This window comes from Apus apus, chromosome 1, assembly GCF_020740795.1.
Source record: "Apus apus isolate bApuApu2 chromosome 1, bApuApu2.pri.cur, whole genome shotgun sequence".
Classification (NCBI taxonomy): Eukaryota; Metazoa; Chordata; class Aves; order Apodiformes; family Apodidae; genus Apus; species Apus apus.
In genome coordinates this window covers 124,794,039-124,802,390 of record NC_067282.1, presented here as the reverse complement: position 1 = coordinate 124,802,390, position 8,352 = coordinate 124,794,039, and positions in this window count along the sequence as shown.

Sequence of the window (8,352 nt, the reverse complement as noted above, 5' to 3'; positions counted from 1 at the left end):
ACTTTGCTAGTTTCTCAGGGGAATATGATATCTTGATTCAGTAATCTGAAGATAATTAGATATCTGTTCAGTTGTCCCAAATCTTTGATCTCTGTCCTCAAGTCAAAATCTTCTTACAGTCTTCATCAGTCTGATTTTTTTCACTCTTCCTGTAATGCTTGCATAATTTCTTAATATCTTTGATTATACTATGACATCAGATTTTTAATATGTAACTAGTTATTCCCAGTTCTTTCTGCCGCTCGGGTTAGTAGTAGCTATGTATGTATGTATGTATGTATGTATGTATGTATGTATGCTTACCAGACATCTCTAAATACTGTAAAAATGTCCTTGTGTCCTACAAAAACAGTCCTTGCTGACCTTTCTTTCCTTGGCCTCTTCCTTTCAGTTTAATATCAGAATCCAATTTGCAAATACTTGTTGCAGAAATTATTGAGATTTGATTTAGTGGAAGTAACAAGACACAGTTTTGGCAGTCACAAGTCTTGCATCAATGGGAAGAGCATTACTGTGATCCATACCATCCAAAAGATACATAGGTGCTTTGTTCATTGTGTCCTAAATTAATTTACAGCTGGTAAAATCCCAAATCTTTGTGCAAACTGCCACCTTTACCCTTGAGCCTTTCCCACTTTTCCTTACTTTACACCTTTTCTCAGAACAGCTACCATTCTAGAACTCTGTCACAAACACTTTTCAGTAGTTGTGCTGAGTTAGAAATGGCACTCAAATGTGTGCAGCAACCTGACTAGGTTTAACCAGAAGTGATCATACAGTGGAGTCATCTTTGTAAACTGACTGGACACATTTGTTCATGAGAACTTGCAGCTTATTAATCTATCTTATCTATATGTCTGAACTCTTCCATCTTTCTAATTACAGCATCTAACAGCTCCCAAGCTCTACATAATGAAGTTAATTTTACTTCTGTTTCCTCTAGTAAACACTATCTAGGTTTGCTCTGGACAAGGAGTTTATTGCTTTTCAGATTATAAAATGGCTATGATCATTCTGAACACAATGTGATTTAAATTAAAGCAAGTAATAAACTGAAGTATTCAGTTTTTAAAATAAACTCAAGAAGACCAAAAAAAGCCTTTTGGTCATGTTGTGGTTTGGGCCCAACATGACAAGAAAGAACCAGCCACGTGGCCGCTCACTCAACTCCTGACCTTATGCACACACTGGGATGAGGAGGACAAAGCCCAACTAGAAGCTCATCGGTCAAGACAAAGGACAAGGAGGGATCTTCACCGATTAAGGTCCCAGGCAAAACAGACTCAACTTGGGGAAAAATAATAATGTAATTTCACACCAATCAAACACACCCAGGACACAGACAACACAGAGCAGGGCTTGCATATGTTACCCCACCCCTCCCTTCTTCCCGGGCCCAAATCCCTTTGTTCCCGGTTTCTCTCCCTCCTTCCCCCCAGCGGCACAGGGGGACAGGGGATGGGGTTTAGAGTCACTTCACAGGCTGGTGGTTCCTGCTGCTCCTTCCTCCTCAGGAAGAAGGATTCCTCACAGTCCTGCCCTGCTTCCCCACTGGTCCCTCCCATGGCAGAGAGTCCTCCACCAACCTCTCCTTCATGAGTCCTTCCCACGAGGTCCAGAGCTGCTCCAGCCTGGGCTTCCCACAGAGTCAGGGGCTGCTTCGGGAGCAGCCACCTCCCCTGGCCCCGGGGTCTTCCACAGCTGAGTAATCAGAGTCCACTGGCAGCAAATCCACTGGCCACAAAATCCAGGACCACTGGCCAAGTTCAGCCCTCCTGGCACCTTCAGGGAATGTTCCACCACGTTCCTCCATGAGTGCAGGGGGACAGCTGCCATCTCGCCATGGGCTGCAGGGAAACTTCTGCTTGGGCACCTTCTTCCTCACCAACCACCAGCACCGCTCTGCCTCTCCAGCTCAGCTCTTCTCCTGTCAGTGCTTCTCTGCTCAGGTCTCATCTCTGTTCTTTTGTTTGTTGATCTCAGAGGTGCATCTCTTGTCCTTCTAATGGCTTCTTGGCTGAGTTTGGAGCAGGTGAAGCTTCTCAGCTTCTCACTGGAGCCACTTCTGTGGCCCTTCCCTTGCTACCAAAAAACCCAACAAACCAAACCAGCACAGGTCAATATACCAAAGGGATATGGTTGGAGTTAACATGGTTTCATGAGCCAGTATCTTTTAAACAGGTCCTCTTCCTTCTCCCGATTAAATGTAATTTTACTGCATAATTTTACAATATATTATTACATTGATATCTCTAAGTCATATGGATTGTCCCACATACACTCTCTTAGAACACTTTTGATGTGTATATATGGATGATTTTTTCCAGACCTTGTAAACAAATCAGGACACATCTTTAAAAGTAGGGGAATCACAACCTCATTAAAAGTGTGTATAGAATGTTTCAGGAAATGAAATGCAGAACGCTTTCTCAGTGAAGAGCATGGGTCTCCGAATTAGTACATGTTTCATGTTATGCTGACAAATCTGTCTTGCAAGATCTGGCATGGAGGTGATATTGCTTCTCCTAAGTCAGTGCAGGCCATAATGACATTATATGCTGGATCTAACAAACACTACTGTTGGTTTCCATTGGAAAAGTATGCTCCTGCGTAGCAAACTCTGCTGCAACATAATTTATTAAATAATTCAATAGGAAGTTTTAACTGTTAAGGAGAGAATAAAGTTGTTAAATGTTTTACTTATTCCAAAATTCATGTATCTCTTTAGAGAGAATGTGGATTTATTTCACACAGATGATTTCTCTGGCCTTGTGTTCTGAGATATACAGGTATGAGACATATTTTATCCAAAATCATATGACCCACACTTCAGAAAAATCTGTTTGGTTGTGGTCATTAGCTGCAGCTGAGTAATTCAGATGCTGTAGTTATGTAACTTTTCAAGCAGTTTCTTACATTTATCAGAGTAAGGACAGAGTACATTTGGATCTGGCAGCAATAAGCCAGGGAAGCAAATAACATTTTCCACACTACCAATTGGTTATGGAAGTCTGTTTCAGTTTAGGTGCAAAAGGACAGTGTAGGGCCTATATATGCATCTAAACTTCGAAAAAGGTCTACCTTGGAGGGGATTGCATGAAGGCAGTGTGCAGTCCAGTGGCTTTATCAAATATGCAACCCGTAGAAATTTGGTGATCTTGTGAACTGAATGCATGAAGTATTCACATGTACAAAAATATAGTGTGGTGGGTGTGCAGGTTGTTGTGGTTTTTTCCTGCTAGCTCCTGAGTTTCCTGCTAGCTCCTAAGTTTCTCTAAAGACGCCTCTATCAACTACCAAAAGTGAAGACAAAAATTTTCCCTGTAAACTTCTTCCAACTACAGAAGCAGAAAGAGGGGTTGTGGTCTGTGTGGAGAAGACATCACAAGTAATCCTTATCAACTAATTCGCTTCTTATCTATAAGGCACAGACGACAGCTCTGCTCTCTTGAGTCAAAAAATTGTGAGAGGACCTCTGGCTTTTTTTCTGTGACAGACACCTTCTCTTCTTCATACAGTGGATTAATTTTTTTACATATAACCCTGACCAGCACACTGAAAAGAATACAGTGTTGGACATGCCTTCCAGCTGTCACACATTAGAATGTTTATTGGCAATTGTCTATTACGTGTCTTGGATTTAAATAGATGTATGATTCAAAGAAAAGTGGAAATAGTAAGTACATTGATATGTTTGACAGATGATATTGCAAGCATTTCTTATACATTCAAGATGGTTAGAAATCTAGGCAGATTCCAGAACATTATTTTCTTAATATCTGTCCCGAAGTGAAATTTAATTGAGACCTCAACCTTCTACATTGTACGAATAGTAAATTCCCCTGCAACAGTTTGGTAATGTGAAATTTTGCTTTAAATATTTGTATTCCAGACTCAAGCTTCAAATATTTGTATTCCAGATTCAACCTTCCAAAAGTATGTATGTATATATCACATACTGTGCAAAAAAAAAAAAAAAAAAAAGCCAGTTTTATGTAATTAAATGAAAAAAATTGCAGTAGAAAAGCATAATGCAGCAATGTTAATGTCACTGGCCATCTTAAAAATTCATGTGGAAAGGTTATCACAAAGACACTGTAGGTAGTTTTAAAAAGAAACTTGTCTAACTCAAGCTAGAAGGTAGAAGAAAGGTAGAAACCTCAAATGGTCACTGATAGTACTACCAGTGACCAGCATGATTTGAAGATTAAAAGAACACGAAAGAGATTCTCATTTATATGAAAGACTGTCTGCCAAATGTTAATACTAATTTTGGTAACTATCAAAAGCTCAAGTTTGTTTTGAAAACATCAGAACAATGTAGCACTGTGAGAGCTTGCTGCTTCCCTAGAGTTCAGAAACCTGGAGACAGGATAACATGAGGGCCATTTGATCACTCCCTAGGCATCTATAGATGACATTAAAGCATTTGTAAATTCAAACTGCAGAAAGAAACAGCACTGAAAAATTATTTTAAAATTTCTCCCTTGGTAACTGACCACACCTTCTACTTTACAACTGACAGCAATTTGTATCACTTAATTTCTATAAAGTCTTTGTCCTTTTTTCTTTGGTGTTGTATCCAAACTGTGTGGTGAGGTTGACACACTGGAGGGAAGGGATGCCATCCAGAGGGACCTTGACATGCTTGAGTAGTGGGCTCGTGCAAACTGCATGAAGTTCAACAAGGCCAAGTGCAAGGTTCTGCACCTGGGTTGGGGTAATCCCAAACACAAATACAGGTTGGGTGGAGAATGGATTAAAAACAGTCTAGAGGAGAAGGACTTGGGGGTGATGGTGGACAAGAAACTCAATATGGGCCAGCAATGTGTGCTGCAGCCCAGAAAGCCAACCATGTTCTGCGCTGCATCAAGTGTGGCCAGCAGGGCCAGGGAGATGATTGTCCCCTTTAACTTGGCTCTTGTGAGACCCCACTAGGAGTACTGTGTCTAGTTCTGGAGACCCCAAGATAAGAAGGAGATGGAGATGTTGGAGGGCCACAAAGATGATCAGAGCACCTGTCCTGTGAGGACAGGCTGAGAGAATTGGTGTTGTTCAGCCTGGAGAAGAGAAGGCTCTGGGGAGATGTCATAGTATCTGAAGGGTGCCTACAAGAAAGCTGACGAAGGACATTTTACAAGAGCATTCTATGATTCTGTTCTATGACGCTATATTTGTATACAGTCTTTGTATAGAACAGCTGTTGTCTCCTCGGCTGTGTTCTGAGCTATTCAACCTGCTGTTGAGGCCAGTGTGTGGTTTTGGTTGTGCACCTATTCAGCATTCTTCTCATGTTTTGATTTTATTCATTCCTGTGGATTCAACAGCACCACAGGTCTCTGGAGCGTATCTGTTTTTGGGAGACTTTCTTCTGATACCTCCAAGCATGTAGTTCTCAGTTTTTTCACCTGCTGTTTTCTGGTAACCAATTCTCCACCCACACCCTACACAAACTCACACAGAACAGTTATATGGTGTAGAGATGATAATTTTTGAAATCTTCCTTCCTATTACTTGGACTTCCTTTAAATATATTTTCTTTCCTACATTACGAGATATGATTGTGGTTTTTTCCTGTATTTCTCCTGTATGAGTAGGATTTACTCACACACTCTTCCTGTAGCTACAAAAGGAAAACAGCTTTAAAACATTAGCAGTAATCAATCAGTAGCACTGAAATATGCAAACATTGTGAGTGTCACAGTTTGACTCCAGATCAACAACTACCCCAGTGACAATATTCCTCTCCATCTCCTCCCATCCCACCCGGGTGGGGAAGGGAGAGAGAGAATGAAGAGAGAGAGACTTTCTGGATTAAAAACCAAACCAGACAGCTTTAATTAAATACTAATGATAAAAGAAATATGTACAATTATAACAATTATATACAAGTATGTTTAGGAATGTGCAAAGCCCTATTGCCTCCTCCTACCCCCACCAATTCCCAGGGCATCTCCTGAGCTGTGAGCAGTTCCCAAATGTCCCGGAGCTGCCGGAGAGACCAGCAGAGCAGACAGGAGCTGAGGGAGAGTGAGGAGGGTCAGGAATGCACGGGCCTGGGGATCAGTGGTGATGGACAGATGGAGTCTCCCTGGGCACTGGCCATGGATGGAAGAGAAGGGAAGAAAAAGAAGGAAGGGGCTTGACGTCCATGATCCCCGACTTTACACCGAGAGCTACACAGATTTTATGAGATGGTTTGGCCAGGTTTGCCATCTGCCTAGTCCACTTCCCTACGGGAGGGTTGCAGATACAACTCTTCTGCTCCTTTAGTATCCAAAGCAGAACCAAATGTCCTTGGTGTCTCAGCAGTAACATAAACATTCCAGCGTTATCTGTTCACTAGCTGGAAAACTTGTATGCTTAAAAGAGTTCATTGAAAAAAAAACCACACAAAAAATCCCACAAAACAAACAAACAAAACAAAAAAATCACAAACCAAAACCAAAAACAGGTCAACAGTAAATCATATTGATTTCCACTTGAGCCCTCCATTGAAACAAATTTTGTCAAATAAATATATATTTAAAGTACACTTTCCTCAAGTCATACTTTTGTGGGGAAATCTCTGACTGCCACTTCTCCAAAAGCATTTGGCCAACAAGAGAGTAACAAAATGTATGACTTGCTTTTGGAAGGCTTCATAGGGATTCGCAAAGATAAATATCACTCCAGTTGTCTTCATTTCAAATGTTTATTTAAAACATTGTCAGTTTGAGATACAGAGATTAATCCTTCTCAAAGCTCAGGTCTAACTTTACCACATGGTACATCTCATTTCTCTGAAACTCATTATCCCTCCAGCACAGCCCAAGGAAGGAAGGAAGGAAGTGGTTTCCTTCCTAACTGCTTGTCTTCCTTGAGATACCCCCATCTTTATCTTAGCATTAAGTGTATTAGCTCCATCTCTTAGCTCTATCTGTGTTTTGTTTCGAGTTAACAGCAGTTCAAAGATACATATACTTAGATAGCCCCAAAATAAGGTTTGAAGCAGTCGGTATTAACTTTGGACCACAAGACCCATTTCTGTGTGGCTGTTTATCTTCCTCTCTCGCTTTCGTAGACATATAGGACTGAAGGTCTTCAGATCTAGAGGAGGCTTTTAGAAATGTATACAGCCTCCTGTACAATAGTATTCATATTCCAATAAAATCTATTTAATAGCACTGTAGGGCAAATGCTAAATAATTTGGTTTTACTTGTAAGCCTAATAGTTTACCCTTACTGATTTTGCCCTTACTAACAGCACTGTCTGGTGAGCAGGGAGTACAGTAGCTCTTCCTGAACACTACAGAGCAACAGTTGCCACGGTGTCAGGACAGTAGCTCCTTCATCTGTGTACCTTTAGTATGCTAGAGAGGCTGACAGGGATAAGCAGCCTTCAAGGGGCAGCAAAAGCAGCTGCAGAAGGACAGTCAGTGGAATGCTATGCTGGGTATATCAGCTGAGACCGACTAACTACATGCAAAGATTTGCTGTGCTCTGCCAATCGTAATTGGAAGAGTGTGTGCCCCTAAAGTAAAAAGTGTGGAAAACAGAGCTTTCTAGGAATTCAATTCCTGTCACTGGAGGAGAAACACTGTGTCAGCATGTGGTAGAGAGAATTAAAGCGATCAGACAAGAGCTGTTTGCCTCTCAGTTATGTTGCAGTGAGTGACACATTTTAGAATTCTAAGTTTTAATGTGCAGCAGCTGTAAGGTATAAATTTCACACAGGTACAAGGGAACTGCGTCTGAAAGGACTGAAGGTAAAGATTACTGTTGCAAGCTGAAATCATGGGATAGGAGAGTGCCTTGTGGGACACATACAGGCTTACGAATCAGCTCCACAATTGCTCTTCTGTCAGAAAAGCCTGTATTGGGTGAATTCACATGAATGAGCATTGCTTATGTACATAAATGGAAAAACAGTTATGTAACTTAGACCACATCCTAGAATGCAGCAACTTCTGTGTACAAAGATAACAGAATCATACACACACCTGCTGAAAAAGGACCTTTCTGAGGTCAGTTAGAAGGCCATGGCATGACAACGCTCTGCTTCTGGGGTGGGCCTCCCAGGTCTTGCTCTAAACAGGTAACTGTCAGTGAGTGTCTCAGAGTCAGGCAATAATTGAGCATACTGTGTGAATAACTGCATTTAATAATAGCTTGCTTCTATTAACAGTTCAGCTAGTAAAAGGTGATCTAAAAAACATTGTGATCTTTTCTCCCCTGACTCAAACACCTATCAGGAAAATTTATAATTCTACTCACTAAACCATCCTGTCCTTGCTTGACTCTATAGGATTAGCACAGGCTTATCAGCAGTTGTCTGCCTGAGTCCCATCTGTACTTCGCATGACCAATAAA